Source organism: Electrona antarctica, assembly GCF_951216825.1.
Source record: "Electrona antarctica genome assembly, chromosome: 10".
Classification (NCBI taxonomy): Eukaryota; Metazoa; Chordata; class Actinopteri; order Myctophiformes; family Myctophidae; genus Electrona; species Electrona antarctica.
The window spans coordinates 17,493,698-17,514,525 of NC_136791.1; positions in this window are offsets into that span (position 1 = coordinate 17,493,698).

The following is a 20,828-nucleotide window of genomic DNA, read 5'->3' on the forward strand; positions in this document are numbered from 1 at the left end:
TGACCAGCCGAGTCAGTATGTTGTTATCATCTATTGTATCCGTTGATAATGATATTAGGACCATACAATGGGCCCAGTATGGACATTTTCCACATACTCACGGTTTCAGTATGTCATTATCAGCTATTGTGACGGGTGATAAGGGTATTTTCATTATAGAATGCCCATACTGTTGTTTGAACAATGTGACCAGCCGAGTCAGTATGTTGTTATCATGTATTGTATCCGTTGATAATGATATTAGGACCATACAATGGGCCCAGTATGGACATTTTCCACATACTCACGGTTTCAGTATGTCATTATCAGCTATTGTGACGGGTGATAAGGGTATTTTCATTATAGAATGCCCATACTGTTGTTTGAACAATGTGACCAGCCGAGTCAGTATGTTGTTATCATCTATTGTATCCGTTGATAATGATATTAGGACCATACAATGGGCCCAGTATGGACATTTTCCACATACTCACGGTTTCAGTATGTCATTATCAGCTATTGTGACGGGTGATAAGGGTATTTTCATTATAGAATGCCCATACTGTTGTTTGAACAATGTGACCAGCCGAGTCAGTATGTTGTTATCATCTATTGTATCCGTTGATAATGATATTAGGACCATACAATGGGCCCAGTATGGACATTTTCCACATACTCACGGTTTCAGTATGTCATTATCAGCTATTGTGACGGGTGATAAGGGTATTTTCATTATAGAATGCCCATACTGTTGTTTGAACAATGTGACCAGCCGAGTCAGTATGTTGTTATCATCTATTGTATCCGTTGATAATGATATTAGGACCATACAATGGGCCCAGTATGGACATTTTCCACATACTCACGGTTTCAGTATGTCATTATCAGCTATTGTGACGGGTGATAAGGGTATTTTCATTATAGAATGCCCATACTGTTGTTTGAACAATGTGACCAGCCGAGTCAGTATGTTGTTATCATCTATTGTATCCGTTGATAATGATATTAGGACCATACAATGGGCCCAGTATGGACATTTTCCACATACTCACGGTTTCAGTATGTCATTATCAGCTATTGTGACGGGTGATAAGGGTATTTTCATTATAGAATGCCCATACTGTTGTTTGAACAATGTGACCAGCCGAGTCAGTATGTTATTATCATCTATTGTATCCGTTGATAATGATATTAGGACCATACAATGGGCCCAGTATGGACATTTTCCACATACTCACGGTTTCAGTATGTCATTATCAGCTATTGTGACGGGTGATAAGGGTATTTTCATTATATAATGCCCATACTGTTGTTTGAACAATGTGACCAGCCGAGTCAGTATGTTGTTATCATGTATTGTATCCGTTGATAATGATATTAGGACCATACAATGGGCCCAGTATGGACATTTTCCACATACTCACGGTTTCAGTATGTCATTATCAGCTATTGTGACGGGTGATAAGGGTATTTTCATTATAGAATGCCCATACTGTTGTTTGAACAATGTGACCAGCCGAGTCAGTATGTTGTTATCATCTATTGTATCCGTTGATAATGATATTAGGACCATACAATGGGCCCAGTATGGACATTTTCCACATACTCACGGTTTCAGTATGTCATTATCAGCTATTGTGACGGGTGATAAGGGTATTTTCATTATAGAATGCCCATACTGTTGTTTGAACAATGTGACCAGGGTACAGGGTTTCTGACCAGGGTACAGGGTTTCTTTGACTATGCATGCACCTCCTGGTACCACAGCACCTCAAAGGCCCTTAAAACCAGGCTCCAGACTTCCCAAAACAAACTGGTCAGGCTCCTACTTGATCTAGCCCCCCGAACCCACCTCACCCCTGCCCACTTCGACAGGCTGGAATGGCTTAGGGTCGACGACAGAGTACAGCAACTTGCAATGGGTCTGGTCCACAAGATTCGATACACCACCAAGATACCCATGTACCTGTCTAGATACTTCCTTAATGTTAACGAAGTCCACACCCACAACACCAGAGGGAGTGCAACGAACCATGTACAACCCAGATTCGGCACAAACAAGGGACTAAATTCTTTTCGCTCCTATGCCACCAAAATGTGGAACGCCCTACCAACTGTCATTAAGACATGCGAATCCCTTGACTCCTTCAAAACCGCTCTCAAAGGGCACCTACGGATGGCTGCAATTCGAAACTGGCCCCCGTAAAATCTGAATCCCCCCCCCGCCCCCCCTTTTTTTTCCCTCACTGTATATATTTCTTTTCCCTTTTTACCTCCTTTTTGATGAATTCCTGTTCTGTCTATAGAAGTGTCTATTTGTACGTCTCTAAATGTTTTGATGATTTGAACATGGTGGACCCTGTTGGAAACAAGTGTAATGCTTAATTGGGTCGTCCACTCACAGTTAACAGCCTTTGTATTGAGTTTGTGCTTGAAATGTACTGTAATTCTGCAAACTGTTAATAAATTCTTCAATCAATCAATCAATCAAACCAGCCGAGTCAGTATGTTGTTATCATCTATTGTATCCGTTGATAATGATATTAGGACCATACAATGGGCCCAGTATGGACATTTTCCACATACTCACGGTTTCAGTATGTCATTATCAGCTATTGTGACGGGTGATAAGGGTATTTTCATTATAGAATGCCCATACTGTTGTTTGAACAATGTGACCAGCCGAGTCAGTATGTTGTTATCATCTATTGTATCCGTTGATAATGATATTAGGACCATACAATGGGCCCAGTATGGACATTTTCCACATACTCACGGTTTCAGTATGTCATTATCAGCTATTGTGATGGGTGATAAGGGTATTTTCATTATAGAATGCCCATACTGTTGTTTGAACAATGTGACCAGCCGAGTCAGTATGTTGTTATCATGTATTGTATCCGTTGATAATGATATTAGGACCATACAATGGGCCCAGTATGGACATTTTCCACATACTCACGGTTTCAGTATGTCATTATCAGCTATTGTGACGGGTGATAAGGGTATTTTCATTATAGAATGCCCATACTGTTGTTTGAACAATGTGACCAGCCGAGTCAGTATGTTGTTATCATGTATTGTATCCGTTGATAATGATATTAGGACCATACAATGGGCCCAGTATGGACATTTTCCACATACTCACGGTTTCAGTATGTCATTATCAGCTATTGTGACGGGTGATAAGGGTATTTTCATTATAGAATGCCCATACTGTTGTTTGAACAATGTGACCAGCCGAGTCAGTATGTTGTTATCATCTATTGTATCCGTTGATAATGATATTAGGACCATACAATGGGCCCAGTATGGACATTTTCCACATACTCACGGTTTCAGTATGTCATTATCAGCTATTGTGACGGGTGATAAGGGTATTTTCATTATAGAATGCCCATACTGTTGTTTGAACAATGTGACCAGCCGAGTCAGTATGTTGTTATCATGTATTGTATCCGTTGATAATGATATTAGGACCATACAATGGGCCCAGTATGGACATTTTCCACATACTCACGGTTTCAGTATGTCATTATCAGCTATTGTGACGGGTGATAAGGGTATTTTCATTATAGAATGCCCATACTGTTGTTTGAACAATGTGACCAGCCGAGTCAGTATGTTGTTATCATCTATTGTATCCGTTGATAATGATATTAGGACCATACAATGGGCCCAGTATGGACATTTTCCACATACTCACGGTTTCAGTATGTCATTATCAGCTATTGTGACGGATGATAAGGGTATTTTCATTATAGAATGCCCATACTGTTGTTTGAACAATGTGACCAGCCGAGTCAGTATGTTGTTATCATCTATTGTATCCGTTGATAATGATATTAGGACCATACAATGGGCCCAGTATGGACATTTTCCACATACTCACGGTTTCAGTATGTCATTATCAGCTATTGTGACGGGTGATAAGGGTATTTTCATTATAGAATGCCCATACTGTTGTTTGAACAATGTGACCAGCCGAGTCAGTATGTTGTTATCATGTATTGTATCCGTTGATAATGAGATTAGGACCATACAATGGGCCCAGTATGGACATTTTCCACATACTCACGGTTTCAGTATGTCATTATCAGCTATTGTGACGGATGATAAGGGTATTTTCATTATAGAATGCCCATACTGTTGTTTGAACAATGTGACCAGCCGAGTCAGTATGTTGTTATCATCTATTGTATCCGTTGATAATGATATTAGGACCATACAATGGGCCCAGTATGGACATTTTCCACATACTCACGGTTTCAGTATGTCATTATCAGCTATTGTGACGGGTGATAAGGGTATTTTCATTATAGAATGCCCATACTGTTGTTTGAACAATGTGACCAGCCGAGTCAGTATGTTGTTATCATCTATTGTATCCGTTGATAATGATATTAGGACCATACAATGGGCCCAGTATGGACATTTTCCACATACTCACGGTTTCAGTATGTCATTATCAGCTATTGTGACGGGTGATAAGGGTATTTTCATTATAGAATGCCCATACTGTTGTTTGAACAATGTGACCAGCCGAGTCAGTATGTTGTTATCATGTATTGTATCCGTTGATAATGATATTAGGACCATACAATGGGCCCAGTATGGACATTTTCCACATACTCACGGTTTCAGTATGTCATTATCAGCTATTGTGACGGGTGATAAGGGTATTTTCATTATAGAATGCCCATACTGTTGTTTGAACAATGTGACCAGCCGAGTCAGTATGTTGTTATCATCTATTGTATCCGTTGATAATGATATTAGGACCATACAATGGGCCCAGTATGGACATTTTCCACATACTCACGGTTTCAGTATGTCATTATCAGCTATTGTGACGGGTGATAAGGGTATTTTCATTATAGAATGCCCATACTGTTGTTTGAACAATGTGATCAGCCGAGTCAGTATGTTGTTATCATCTATTGTATCCGTTGATAATGATATTAGGACCATACAATGGGCCCAGTATGGACATTTTCCACATACTCACGGTTTCAGTATGTCATTATCAGCTATTGTGACGGGTGATAAGGGTATTTTCATTATAGAATGCCCATACTGTTGTTTGAACAATGTGACCAGCCGAGTCAGTATGTTGTTATCATCTATTGTATCCGTTGATAATGATATTAGGACCATACAATGGGCCCAGTATGGACATTTTCCACATACTCACGGTTTCAGTATGTCATTATCAGCTATTGTGACGGGTGATAAGGGTATTTTCATTATAGAATGCCCATACTGTTGTTTGAACAATGTGACCAGCCGAGTCAGTATGTTGTTATCATCTATTGTATCCGTTGATAATGATATTAGGACCATACAATGGGCCCAGTATGGACATTTTCCACATACTCACGGTTTCAGTATGTCATTATCAGCTATTGTGACGGGTGATAAGGGTATTTTCATTATAGAATGCCCATACTGTTGTTTGAACAATGTGACCAGCCGAGTCAGTATGTTATTATCATCTATTGTATCCGTTGATAATGATATTAGGACCATACAATGGGCCCAGTATGGACATTTTCCACATACTCACGGTTTCAGTATGTCATTATCAGCTATTGTGACGGGTGATAAGGGTATTTTCATTATATAATGCCCATACTGTTGTTTGAACAATGTGACCAGCCGAGTCAGTATGTTGTTATCATGTATTGTATCCGTTGATAATGATATTAGGACCATACAATGGGCCCAGTATGGACATTTTCCACATACTCACGGTTTCAGTATGTCATTATCAGCTATTGTGACGGGTGATAAGGGTATTTTCATTATAGAATGCCCATACTGTTGTTTGAACAATGTGACCAGCCGAGTCAGTATGTTGTTATCATCTATTGTATCCGTTGATAATGATATTAGGACCATACAATGGGCCCAGTATGGACATTTTCCACATACTCACGGTTTCAGTATGTCATTATCAGCTATTGTGACGGGTGATAAGGGTATTTTCATTATAGAATGCCCATACTGTTGTTTGAACAATGTGACCAGGGTACAGGGTTTCTGACCAGGGTACAGGGTTTCTTTGACTATGCATGCACCTCCTGGTACCACAGCACCTCAAAGGCCCTTAAAACCAGGCTCCAGACTTACCAGGCTCCAGACTTCCCAAAACAAACTGGTCAGGCTCCTACTTGATCTAGCCCCCCGAACCCACCTCACCCCTGCCCACTTCGACAGGCTGGAATGGCTTAGGGTCGACGACAGAGTACAGCAACTTGCAATGGGTCTGGTCCACAAGATTCGATACACCACCAAGATACCCATGTACCTGTCTAGATACTTCCTTAATGTTAACGAAGTCCACACCCACAACACCAGAGGGAGTGCAACGAACCATGTACAACCCAGATTCGGCACAAACAAGGGACTAAATTCTTTTCGCTCCTATGCCACCAAAATGTGGAACGCCCTACCAACTGTCATTAAGACATGCGAATCCCTTGACTCCTTCAAAACCGCTCTCAAAGGGCACCTACGGATGGCTGCAATTCGAAACTGGCCCCCGTAAAATCTGAATCCCCCCCCCGCCCCCCCTTTTTTTTCCCTCACTGTATATATTTCTTTTCCCTTTTTACCTCCTTTTTGATGAATTCCTGTTCTGTCTATAGAAGTGTCTATTTGTACGTCTCTAAATGTTTTGATGATTTGAACATGGTGGACCCTGTTGGAAACAAGTGTAATGCTTAATTGGGTCGTCCACTCACAGTTAACAGCCTTTGTATTGAGTTTGTGCTTGAAATGTACTGTAATTCTGCAAACTGTTAATAAATTCTTCAATCAATCAATCAATCAAACCAGCCGAGTCAGTATGTTGTTATCATCTATTGTATCCGTTGATAATGATATTAGGACCATACAATGGGCCCAGTATGGACATTTTCCACATACTCACGGTTTCAGTATGTCATTATCAGCTATTGTGACGGGTGATAAGGGTATTTTCATTATAGAATGCCCATACTGTTGTTTGAACAATGTGACCAGCCGAGTCAGTATGTTGTTATCATCTATTGTATCCGTTGATAATGATATTAGGACCATACAATGGGCCCAGTATGGACATTTTCCACATACTCACGGTTTCAGTATGTCATTATCAGCTATTGTGATGGGTGATAAGGGTATTTTCATTATAGAATGCCCATACTGTTGTTTGAACAATGTGACCAGCCGAGTCAGTATGTTGTTATCATGTATTGTATCCGTTGATAATGATATTAGGACCATACAATGGGCCCAGTATGGACATTTTCCACATACTCACGGTTTCAGTATGTCATTATCAGCTATTGTGACGGGTGATAAGGGTATTTTCATTATAGAATGCCCATACTGTTGTTTGAACAATGTGACCAGCCGAGTCAGTATGTTGTTATCATCTATTGTATCCGTTGATAATGATATTAGGACCATACAATGGGCCCAGTATGGACATTTTCCACATACTCACGGTTTCAGTATGTCATTATCAGCTATTGTGACGGGTGATAAGGGTATTTTCATTATAGAATGCCCATACTGTTGTTTGAACAATGTGACCAGCCGAGTCAGTATGTTGTTATCATCTATTGTATCCGTTGATAATGATATTAGGACCATACAATGGGCCCAGTATGGACATTTTCCACATACTCACGGTTTCAGTATGTCATTATCAGCTATTGTGACGGGTGATAAGGGTATTTTCATTATAGAATGCCCATACTGTTGTTTGAACAATGTGACCAGCCGAGTCAGTATGTTGTTATCATCTATTGTATCCGTTGATAATGATATTAGGACCATACAATGGGCCCAGTATGGACATTTTCCACATACTCACGGTTTCAGTATGTCATTATCAGCTATTGTGACGGGTGATAAGGGTATTTTCATTATAGAATGCCCATACTGTTGTTTGAACAATGTGACCAGCCGAGTCAGTATGTTGTTATCATGTATTGTATCCGTTGATAATGATATTAGGACCATACAATGGGCCCAGTATGGACATTTTCCACATACTCATGGTTTCAGTATGTCATTATCAGCTATTGTGACCGATGATAAGGGTATTTTCATTATAGAATGCCCATACTGTTGTTGTCTCCACCAGGCCGAAGGCATGGGGAGAGAGTATGTTTTGCACTCCGTCCGTCCGTCCGTCCGTGTGTGTGTGTGTGTGTGTGTCCGTCCGTCCGTCCTTCCGTCTGTGACCAGCTAATCTCCGGCACCGTTAACCCGGTCGATGCCAAATTTTGCACTCACACTCCCTGGATGCCAATGATGAACCTCTGCCCCAAAATTTCCAGAACGGCCTGTTATAGCGCCACCAGGAGGCCACTTTGTGCAAAACAAGTTTTTGGACAGTACACCTACAGATTTTGTCCAAACATCACGCAAATTGGTACACAGTCTCTCTAGAGCCATTCAACGAAACGGGTCTTTCAGATTTCTCAGACTCCATCCTGATTGGCTAAGATTGGCTTCCAAAGTTCGCAGGAGTGCTCAGTTTCAAACAAAATGCTGCAAATCATGAACACATCGTGTGATTTCCGTGAAATTTTTCACACACATTCCCACTAGGCCGAGGAAGAAATGCCAAATGAACATTTTCAACTCAGCCTCATGGTGGCGCTATAACTGGCCGAAAAGTGTTTTTACCTCTAACTGCACAGATCTGTGGATAACTTTGTATGCCAACTCCCTAGAGGCCAAGGAAAAACCTTTGCCTGGAATTTTTCACATCTGCTGTTTATAGCGCCACCAGGAGGCCTGTAAAACACATTTTGTAATATTACTCCTTCAGATTTTATCCAAATTTCACGCAAATCGGTACAAATGCTCTCCATAGTCAGGTTTGTTTGATTTCTCATAATCCACCCTCATTGGCTACGATTGACTTCTACACTTTTCAGGAGTAGCCCGCTTTGTACCCGTTTTGTACAAAACTACTCAACGCAGCGTCCGATTGTGGTGAAACTGCATGCATATTCCCACTAGGCTTTGGAAGAAATGCCACTTGACAGTTTTCAAATCAGCCTCATGGTGGCGCTACAACAGGCCAAGCCGCGTCACACACACACACACACATACACACACACACACACACAGGTCTCCTGGTGGAGACCTGTGCCCAGAAGGGCACTTTTTCTAGTTTTACCTCCTTTATGATGATGTCCTGTTTTTGGCTATAGCAGTGTATATTTGTACGTCTCTAATGAATGCCAAGTCCACATTATTTATCCATAAAGTATATATGATGGATAAGGGGTCAGGAGAACGAGGCCTTTTCGTGGAGGGGTCAGTATGAAATTTGGACTTAGACTGTTTTTCGTCTGTGGTACTATTGAATTGAAAACGGTGGACCCTCTTGTAAACAAGTGTAATGCTTCATGGTGTCGTCCACTCACAGTTGTATTGAGTTGTGCTTGAAATGTACTGTAATTCTGCAAACTGTTAATAAATCAGTAATTTAATCAGGAGTGTGATCACATGGTTATAGCTCGCAGGTGGTTACATTTTAGACATGGGTTTGATGTGTGGTTGAATTACATAACTGTATTTAAGCACTTACTGTACCATTTCCTTGTGTGAGGGATTCAAATGTGCATCTACATAATTTGACGTGTATACTTAAAAAATGCAGTAATTTGTATCTGATTGTGATGGTATCTGTAGCATCAGTGCAAATAAAACTATGGTAAGGATATATTATGTTGTATTGTCTGAAACCTTCAGAGAACTAAAAGTAGACAAATGACTGCCATCATCAGTGGCAGCCACAGTATAGCTGAGTGAGTGGGAAGCAAAAGGTCCCACGTTTGGCAATGAGTCGAGGTTGTCTCTGACGTCCAACCCCTAAGTGCTACCACTGCAATATGGCATGCATGCACGCACGCACGCACGCACGCACGCACTCACTCACGCACGCACGCACGCACGCACGCACGCGTTTTTTTCACTCTACAGCAAGTCGCTCTGTCAAAACAAGTCCATACAATGTCACGTTGTGAACTTGTAGATCTGCTGGCAAACGTTCCCCCCAATCCACAGAGTTGCAACTGTACGTGGTACATTGTTATTATTATTTGTTTCACTCTACAGCAAAACTACGTCACATTGTGGCAAACGTTCCCCCCAAAATAGGGATGTGGGGGTTCAAGTTAAGTCAGGGCAAATAAAGTAAATACAGTGTGGGTGTGTCATACACAAATCATCGCCACATCGTTGTTGGACGAGGTTTGCCTAATGACTGTGTATGACGGGTCATTAAATATGAATTTCCATGGAATGACCATCAACAGAAATACTTATCTGTGCAGCTGTACAACAAGCAATACAGTGGAAGGAGAAGCAGGGAAGGGAATGGTTAGAGGAGGTAAAGTGGAGAGTACATCATGTGAAGGACGTCGTGCTATCGGGAAGACAGTGACCGTCTGAAGAAGAGACTTCACTTCATCACAACACCCAACTCAGAGATCTGAGACACTCTGCTGGCATCCAAAACGTGAGATCACTTTAACCTTTAAGCGTTCATTGTTTATTAGAATAGTTTTTATTTTAAGAGTTTAATGTTTAATGTTTAGTTGTGTCATTGTTATATTCAGGCAACTGCACTCAAATGTATTATATCTTTCTCTTCTGAACCAGCTGCAGGACACAGCAACTGCACTCAAATGTATTATATCTTTCTCTTCTGAACCAGCTGCAGGACACAGCCTTAAGATGAACGACACCCTGGGAAATGGCACCGACTCCTACATCCGCGTCTTCATGCCCATATTCATCACCAATCTGGCTATCGACCTCGTCCTGGTTCTCCCCAGCAACATCTACGTCCTGTGGCTGATACTGAGTGGAGCTGGTGGGACGATAGCCTCCGAGTTCTTCTATCTCAACCTGACTGCATCTGTGATCATCTCTACCCTGGCCTCTGTCTTTGACTTGGCATATGTCTTCACAGACAACTTTACTTTGTATACGGTTGCATTCTTCATCTTTGTTTTGTTTTTCTGGTTCTCGGTCCCATCGTTCCAGTGTTGTATCTGTGTGGAGCGTTACATAGCGGTGGTTCACCCTGTGGTGTTTCTCAGGTACAAACCTCTCCGGTACAGGGTGGCCTGTTGCTGCGTTGTCTGGCTGATGGTGATTGCACTCAGCTTGTTTTATTTTTGGTTACCGAGAGTGGTGCGTTACATCTTTCTGGGCTTTAGCATTGTGTGCATTTCTGTGCTGTCTTTCTGCTGCCTCTCTGTCCTCAGAGCTCTGAAACAGCCTGGACCAGGAGAAGGACAGAGGGACAGTGGCAAAGACATGAAGAGAAGGGCTTTTAGGATTATTCTCATCAGCTTGGTAGTAATGGTAGGGACTACTGTAATGACCTGTATTCCCTATATTCTGTCTGAACTGAGCTCGACAACTGAACTGGTCAGCCCAGTTGCTATGTTAATCACATATACATTAGCCAAGGTGTCAGGGTTTGTTCATCCTTTGCTCTACATCTACAAAGCTGGGAAACTGCCATGCTTCAATTAAAGGGCACTAAAAGAAAGACAGATCTCTTAAACAGACCTGTGTGTAATATTACACCCATGACCAAGCTCCGCACCATGGGCGACCGGGCATTCTGCTCCACTGCCCCACGCCTGTGGAATGCCCTCCCCGACCATTTGAGAGCAGCACAGTCTATCAATGCTTTAAAAAAGGACTAAAACATACCTTTTTAACAAAGCTTTTGCTTAGTCTATTTTTCTCCTCAGTCTCGTTTCCCTTATCTCTACTGTAATTTACTCTATGCATTGATTACTTTTCAATCTACTTTTAACCCCAAGAAGGATTAAAACAATGTCGTTGCCGATGTTTTATTTTGTTGGTTTTGCCGTCGCTAATTGTATGCTATTGTTTCTAAACCTTATAGCAGTTTGTGATTTGGAAATAATTTAAGTGTGTTATTTATTATTTATTATGTTGGTTGTTGTTGTTATTATTATTATTATTCAGCTATTTGTTGTGTTGTAATAAATATAGCCTAGACTGAGCCTCTTGAATTAATTACGCATGGTAGAGAAAACTATATTTGAAACATTATTGTTCATCATACATTGTTTTGTTTTCATTTATGAAAAAGTGTGTTTCTGCTAAATGCAATATTTCCAATTAATGTAAAAATATACAAAAGCTGAAATGATGACTCCTCAAGCTGACTCTTATAGCAGGTGATTTGACACCACTTTATCTGACTCTTATAGCAGGTGATTTGATACCACTTTATCTGACTCTTATAGCAGGTGATTTGACACCACTTTATCTGACTCTTATAGCAGGTGATTTGACACCACTTTATCTGACTCTTATAGCAGGTGATTTGACACAACTTTATCTGACTCTTATAGCAGGTGATTTGACACCACTTTATCTGACTCTTATAGCAGGTGATTTGACACCACTTTATCTGACTCTTATAGCAGGTGATTTGACACCACTTTATCTGACTCTTATAGCAGGTGATTTGACACCACTTTATCTGACTCTTATAGCAGGTGATTTGACACCACTTTATCTGACTCTTATAGCAGGTGATTTGACACCACTTTATCTGAAATAATACTAGTGAATATTCAACCCTCAGACCATCTGTACCCCTTTTCCCCCTCACTGTCTGGGCTATATCTTGCGCCACCCCTTACCCTTATCCCTACAATTATTTGCCATGTTTTACTATTTAAAAAAACCTTTTAAAATTGTTCAAATAGCTGATCTACAAGCTCACAACATGTATATGTAGATCGGCTAGTTGAACTATTTTAAAATGATTTTCAAAATAGTAAAAAATGGCAAATAAGTTTAGGAATAAGGGATAAGGGTGGCCCAAGATGGAGCCCTATATGTGTTTTCCTCCGTTTTACCTCCTTTATGATGATTTCCTGTTTTTGGCTATATAGAAGTGTATATTTGTACGTCTCTAAATGTTGAATTGAAAACGGTGGACCCTCTTGTAAACAAGTGTAATGCTTTATGGTGTCGTCCAGTTAACAGTCTTTGTATTGAGTTGTGCTTGAAATGTACTGTAATTCTGCAAACTGTTAATAAATTAATTTAATCAGGAGTGTGATCACATGGTTATAGCTCACAGGTGGTTACGTTTTAGACATGGGTTTGATGTGTGGTTGAATTAAATAACTGTATTTAAGCACTTACCATTTCCTTTCTCAATGTTGTGTGATGGATTCATATGTGCACTGTCTACATCATTTGACCTTAACTACTTTAAAAATGCAGTCATTTGTATCTGATTGTGATGTTATCTGTAGAAATAAAACTATGGTAAGGATATATTATGTTGTGTTGTCTGAAACCTTCAGAGAACTAAGAGTAGACAAATGACTTCCATCATCAGTGGCAGCCACAGTATAGTTGAGTGAGTGGGAAGCAAAAGGTCCCATGTTTGATTCCCGGCCCGGCAATGAGTCGAGGTTGTCTCTGACATCCAACCCCTAAGTGCTACCACTGCAATATGGCACGCACGCACGCACGCACGCGCGCGCGCGCGCGCGCGCGCACGCACGCACGCACGCACGCACGCACGCACGCACGCACGCACGCACGCACGCACGCACGCACGCACGCACGCACGCACGCACGCACGCACGCACGCACGCACGCACGCACGCACGCACGCACGCACGCACGCACGCACGCACGCACGCACACACACACACACACACACACACACACACACACACACACACACACACACACACACACACACACACACACACACACACACACACACACACACACACACACACACACACACACACACACACACACACACACACACACACACACACACACACACACACACACACACACACACACACACACACACACACACACACACACAGCTTTGTAATACAGTGTACAACATTGTGTAGCACCCAGCCAGCCAAGACCCGCCCACAGCCCTGCTAATCAGGCTCAGTCCTACTACTACTCTGAAAAGCCCCGCCTTCCATTTACCCCGTAAACCGGGAGGTATAGGCCCTCATTTATCAATTGAGTGTAAATTCTGCCCCAAATTCGAGTGTAGGATTCGTAGTACACCCACGTCGGGTCGGCATTTACAAAGTGATCGCAGACAGCTGTTCCTTCCTAATTTCATTCCTAGCAGTAATAAATGTGACGGCTGAAATCAATCTGGCACGCCCTATAAAATCTAGCCTCGCCCTCGTTTTTGCGACATTAACAACTGCAATACGACCTGGAAACCATGGTTACAGGGGAAAAAAAGTTTCACCTGCCAAACGAAGTGCACTTTCTGACAATGCGCAGGATTCGTTTGAATCGCAGCAAAGCTTTCTGGTGTGAATGTCACCTAAGTTGCCTTGCTGCCCCCTCCCATACACACACACAGACGCACGCAACTTGTTGTATCTTAAATAAATAAACCTGCATGAATTAAATAAAGCTGTAGGACTACCCTGTCTGTTTCTCCTCTCGCTTCGCTTCCCTTGCTGCCCGCATCACCCCCCCCGCACGCACGCACGCACATATCGCAATTTGCAAGCAACTGTCACTGTGTTGTTAGTTGTATATTAAATTATTAAAGTATTTTTAATTTAATATACAACAAGATATATTAGTGAACGAAAACCTGAACCTGTGAACCATGAATTAAATAACAAATAGGCACACACACGCTGCTGTTTTGCATAGGTGCTCCTCCTGTCCTGTCTGTCTGTCTCTCTCTATCACTGTGGTCCGTCCGTGACCAACTGACCATGCACCGGCCGCACGTTCGACAGACTATTTAGATTGCCTCGCAGTCGCTGCAGTGGCTGGGCACTGGTGGTGGTGGGCTGGCTGGGTAGCCTACCTATATCTCCGATGCGGTTCCCACGTGCGCTGGCACGGTACATTTGGCATTCGAGCGACGCGTCGGGTTTATTAAACGAGGAGGAGATTGCACATACCGTAACTCCAGAAAGACATCGGCCTGCTGTAGATTAGGCTACAGTAGGCTACCCACGTTGGGACTCTCCGCAGCTGCAGCACTGCACTAGCCTATAATACTCTCCAACGTCCCGTCATGGAAATATTTCAGCACAGACAGCCCAAATCCTCGCATGTATGCGCTCATGCAAAACACTGTTTAAATGGCTTAAGCATCTGACTTGCAACATTGTTTTTAATTGCGCGATTTTAATTACTTGTAAAGTTGGAAATCTCCTACAAATTTCATATGACACAAAGACACATCTTATATGTATTTAGCCCATATATACCTATACAGTTTTATATAAACATTTTAGGAGTGAATACATATGTTTAGATGCCTGTGACAGCCTCTCAGCTGGTCAAACAATGCTGCTCCGCTGTTCTACGACAAAAAACAGGTGAGGACAAAGCGTACGACAGCTCCCGACCAGACGTGAGTTTTGTCTTGGCACAAGATAATTTTCAATCTTTGGCGCAAATCGTAAATGCCGAAAATTGCGGTAATTTCGGCGTACACCCATATTTTGGCGTATACGCACGGTTGATAAATGAGGGCCATAATGAGGACAGAACATTGACCCAAACCGGGAGGTATAATGAGGACAGAACATTGACCCAAACCGGGAGGTATAATGAGGACAGAACATTGCCGTTCTGATCAAAACCATGTAGAGTGACGTAGATTTAGAGAGAATGTTTGGGGGGGAAAAAAGAAAAAAATAGTTTTATAGTTTAATAGCGGTTGTGGTGTCAACAATAACAATATGAAGTCTTGCTTCAGTCCAATGATGTTAATGTCAGGAACACAGTTTTGCATTGAAAAGCCATGTTGGTGAATGATGGTATTTAATTCTGGTCCATGGAGCAACACGCAAGTCAAATTTGAATGTCACACAGAGGCCTCATTTTACTGGACGATGGCAGAAAAACAAGGCGAGGCAAATGGATTTGTATAGCACATTTCAACAAGGCCACTCAAAGTGTTTTACATACAACATTAAGCAACAAATGAGACAGAGAAAAAAACAAAAAACTTAACACAAATTAAATCATTATTAACTCAGCACACAAAGTTTGCCACCAAAAATGTTTAAATGTAATCCGCAACACAGATTTATACAATATGTAGTGGGGGTCCCATGCTTCATCTCTCTCTCAGCAAAGGGGCCCTTGGACTGAAAAACATTGAAAGCGATTGTGACATAAACATAGTTTTTGTAATTTTTCTTAATTGTCTCCACCAGGCCGAAGGCATGGGCAGAGAGTATGTTTTCCACTCCGTCCGTGTGTGTTCGAGTCCTTGTGTGTGTGTGTGTGCGTGCGTGCGTGCGTGCGTGTCCATCCATCTGTTACCAGCTAATCTCTGGCACCGTTAACCTGGTCGATGCCAAATTTTGCACACACACTCCCTGGATGCCAACGATGAACCTCTGCCCCAGATTTTCCAGAACGGCCTGTTATAGCGCCACCAGGAGGCCGACTTGTAAAAAACACATTATTTGATATTACTGCTCCAGATTCTGTCCAAAAATCCCGCAAATCGTTTCAGACTATCTCTATAGTCATGTGTTCAAGTCCGATATTTCATATTCCATCCTAATTGGTAAACATTGGCTTTCAAAGTTTGCAGGATTGGCCCGTTTTGAACAAAAAGCCTCAAATCATGAACACAGCGAGCAATTTACGTGAAATCTTTCACAGACTTTCTTACTATGCTGAGGAATATATCCCACCCTTTTCACATTGCCTGTGCTTGTTATAGCGCCACCAACAGATGATTTTTTGCAAAACACATTTTTGGAACAAAATGCCTCAAATCATCCAATTGCCATCCAAGGCGTAAGAAGAAATTACACCCTTTTCACATTGGCCTATTATAGCGCCACCAGGAGGCCACAATCTGACCTGCTCTGGTGGAGACCTGTGCCCCGAGGGGCACTTTATCTATTTATTTATTTTAGATTTTCTGAGCTCAATTGCACCCAAAAAAACAGAATTTAATTCAGTAGATTTTCTGTGGTCTGGGGTTTTCTGGCTCAAACAAGTGCTCTTATATTCCTGCTGACTGTGATGTCACAGCCTGCAAATCCCATGACAATGGTATTTGCCAGCAGATGTCACTGTTTTCACTGTTTTGCCTGTTTTCATTGCAGCTCAAAAAGGCTTCACAGACAGACCACAGAAAATCCACTGAATGTTCAAAATTCAGGTTTTGAAGACCCCTGGCTGGGAGTGGGTGGAGTCGGATCCTGTGGTTCTAATCATTTCACTTAGTGGTGGGTGGGGTCTGGTGTTAGCCTTATTAGGCACACCTGAGGTAGGCCTATATAGACCCAGGTAGAATTATTCAGAGCAAACATTTGGTCTGAAGGGTGAAGAGGTTGAGCTCCATGGCTGTGTCTTTGATGCTTTCATAATTAAACCATCATCATCATGTTTTCATCACAATCATATGTACACAGAGACTGAAATAAAACCATCTCATGAACCCTGACACCCTGGTCCTCATACATTGGCAGGCATGCTGCTGTAGGAGTTTAATGTGTGGCCAGTGAACGTTTCACCCAATCCACAGAGTTGCAACTGTAGCCTACGTGGTACATTGTTATTATTATTTTTTCACTCTACAGCAAGTCTCTCTGTCAAAACAAGTCCAAACCACGTCACGTTGTGCAGTGGCGTGCACAGACATTTATAGGGGCAGGTGCTCACGTGAAAAAAGGGCACCTCGTGCAGCACGTGGAACCGGCCAGTTGCCTTAATAGTGTGAGATTTATAGATTGTGTGGCCTAAATAATATATTAGAAGCTTTTTATAAAGAATTGATCAATGTCACCATGGTCCACATACTGTGGACACTGTACACTGTACAATTCTTTTTTTTTTTAAGGGGCACATTTGTCCAGAGGGAAAAGGGCAGGGGGTGCTCTAGCACCCTCTAGTGTCTATCTGTGCACGCCACTGACATTGTGAACTTGTAGATCTGCTTGCAAACGTTCCCCCCAAAATAGGGATGTGGGGGTTCAAGTTAAGTCAGGGCAAATAAAGTAAATAAAGTGTGGGTGTGTCATACACAAATCAGGTTATACGAGGTTATACCAGGGCAATGTTTGCCTAATGACTGTGTCATTAATATGAATTTGCATAGAATGACCATCCAAAGAAATACGTATCTGTGCAGCTGTACAACAAGCAATACAGTGGAAGGAGAAGCAGGGAAGGGAATGGTTAGAGGAGGTAAAGTGGAGAGTACATCATGTGAAGGACGTCGTGCTATCGGGAAGACAGTGACCGTCTGAAGAAGAGACTTCACTTCATCACACCCAACTCAGAGATCTGAGACACTCTGCTGGCATCCAAAACGTGAGATCACTTTAACCTTTAAACATTCATTGTTTATTAGAATAGTTTTTATTTTATTTATTTTAAGAGGAGCACTGAGAAGAGTTGTCAAAATGTTTAATGTTTAGTTGTGTCATTGTTATATTCAGGCAACTGCACTCAAATGTATTATATCTTTCTCTTCTGAACCAGCTGCAGGACACAGCCTTAAGATGAACGACACCCTGGGAAATGGCACCGACTCCTACATCCCCTCCAACTACGGTGCCATCGACATGGCCTTAGTCATCCCCGATCTGGCTATCGCCCTCATCCTGGTTCTCCCCAGCAACATCTACGTCCTGTGGCTGATACTGAGTGGAGCTGGTGGGACGATAGCCTCCGAGTTCTTCTATATCAACCTGACTGCATCTCTGATCATCTCAACCCTGGCCTCTGTCTCTGGCTTTGCAAAGCTCTTAACAGGCAACTTTATTTTCATGATGTTTGCATCCTTCATCGTTGTTGCGTTTTTCTGGTTCTCTGTTCCATCGTTCCAGTGTTGTATCTGTGTGGAGCGTTACATAGCGGTGGTTCACCCTGTGGTGTTTCTCAGGTACAAAGCTCTCCGGTACAGGGTGGCCTGTTGCTGCGTTGTCTGGCTGATGGTGATTGTACTCAGCTTGTTTCGTTTGTGGTTTCAGAGAGTGGTGGCTTACATCTTTCTGGGCTTTAGCATTGTGTGCATTTCTGTGCTGTCTTTCTGCTGCCTCTCGGTCCTCAGAGCTCTGAAACAGCCTGGACCAGGAGAAGGACAGAGGGACAGTGGCAATAACATGAAGAGAAGGGCTTTTAGGATTATTCTCATCAGCTTGGTAGTAATGGTAGGGACTACTATAATGACCTGTATTCCCGGAATTCTTAAGGAACTCGTCAGCCCAGTTGTTCCGTTAATCACATATGCATTATCCAGGGTGTCAGGGCTTGTTCATCCTTTGCTCTACATCTACAAAGCTGGGAAACTGCCATGCTTCAATTAAAGGGCTCTAAAAGCAAGACAGATCTCTTAACCAGACCTGTGTGTAATATTACACCCATGACCAAGCTCCGCACCATGGGCGACCGGGCATTCTGCTCCACTGCCCCACGCCTGTGGAATGCCCTCCCCGACCATTTGAGAGCAGCACAGTCTATCAATGCTTTAAAAAAGGACTAAAACATACCTTTTTAACAAAGCTTTTGCTTAGTCTATTTCTCTCCTCAGTCTCGTTTCCCTTATCTCTACTGTAATTTACTCTATGCATAAATTACTTTTCAATCTACTTTTAACCCCAAGAATGATTAAAACATGTTATTGCCGATGTTTTATGTCTTCCCCCGCTATTGTTTCTAAACCCTATAGCAGTTTGTGATTTGGAAATAATTTAAGTGTGTTATTTATTATTTTGATTATTGTTGTAATAAATATAGCCCAGTGAGCCTATTGAATGAATTACTCATGGTAGAGAAAACATTATTGTTCATCAAACATTGTTTTGTTTTCAATTATGAAAAAGTGTGTTTCTGCTAAATGCAATGTTTCCAATTAATGTAAAAATATACAAAAGCTGAAATGATGACTCCTCAAGCTGACTCTTATAGCAGGTGATTTGACACCACTTTATCTGACTCTTATAGCAGGTGATTTGACACCACTTTATCTGACTCTTATAGCAGGTGATTTGACACCACTTTATCTGACTCTTATAGCAGGTGATTTGACACCACTTTATCTGACTCTTATAGCAGGTGATTTGACACCACTTTATCTGAAATAATACTAGTGAATATTCAACCCTCAGACTATCTTTGACTATCTATCTCTTTTTACCTCCTTTATGATGATTTCCTGTTTTGGCTATATAGAAGTGTATATTTGTACGTCTCTAAATGTTGAATTGAAAACGGTGGACCCTATTGTACTTCAACAATCAGTCATTTAATCAGGAGTGTGATCACATGGTTATAGCTCGCAGGTGGTTTAAGTTTAGACATGGGTTTGATGTGTGGTTGAATTACATAACTGTATTTAAGCACTGTCTACAAAATGTGACCTGTTCAATTAACTACTTTAAAAATCACACCCGTGTGAAGTGAGGGGCACTAATATATTATTCTAACTCATGTTGATTAGCGGTGATGTAATGGTGATGTAAAACAAACGGTGCAAACACAAACATTAAACGCCATTAAGCGCCCCTCAAAAATGCAGTAATTTGTATATGATTGTGATGTTTTCTGTAGCATCAGTGCAAATAAAACTATGGTAAAGGATATATTATGTTGTATTGTCTGAAACCTTCAGAGAACTAAAAGTAGACCAATTACTGCCATCATCAGTGGCAGCCACAGTATAGCTGAGTGAGTGGGAAGCAAAAGGTCCCAAGTTTGATTCCCGGCCCGGCAATGAGTCGAGGTTGTCTCTGACATCCAACCCCTAAGTGCTACCACTGCAATATGGCACAACA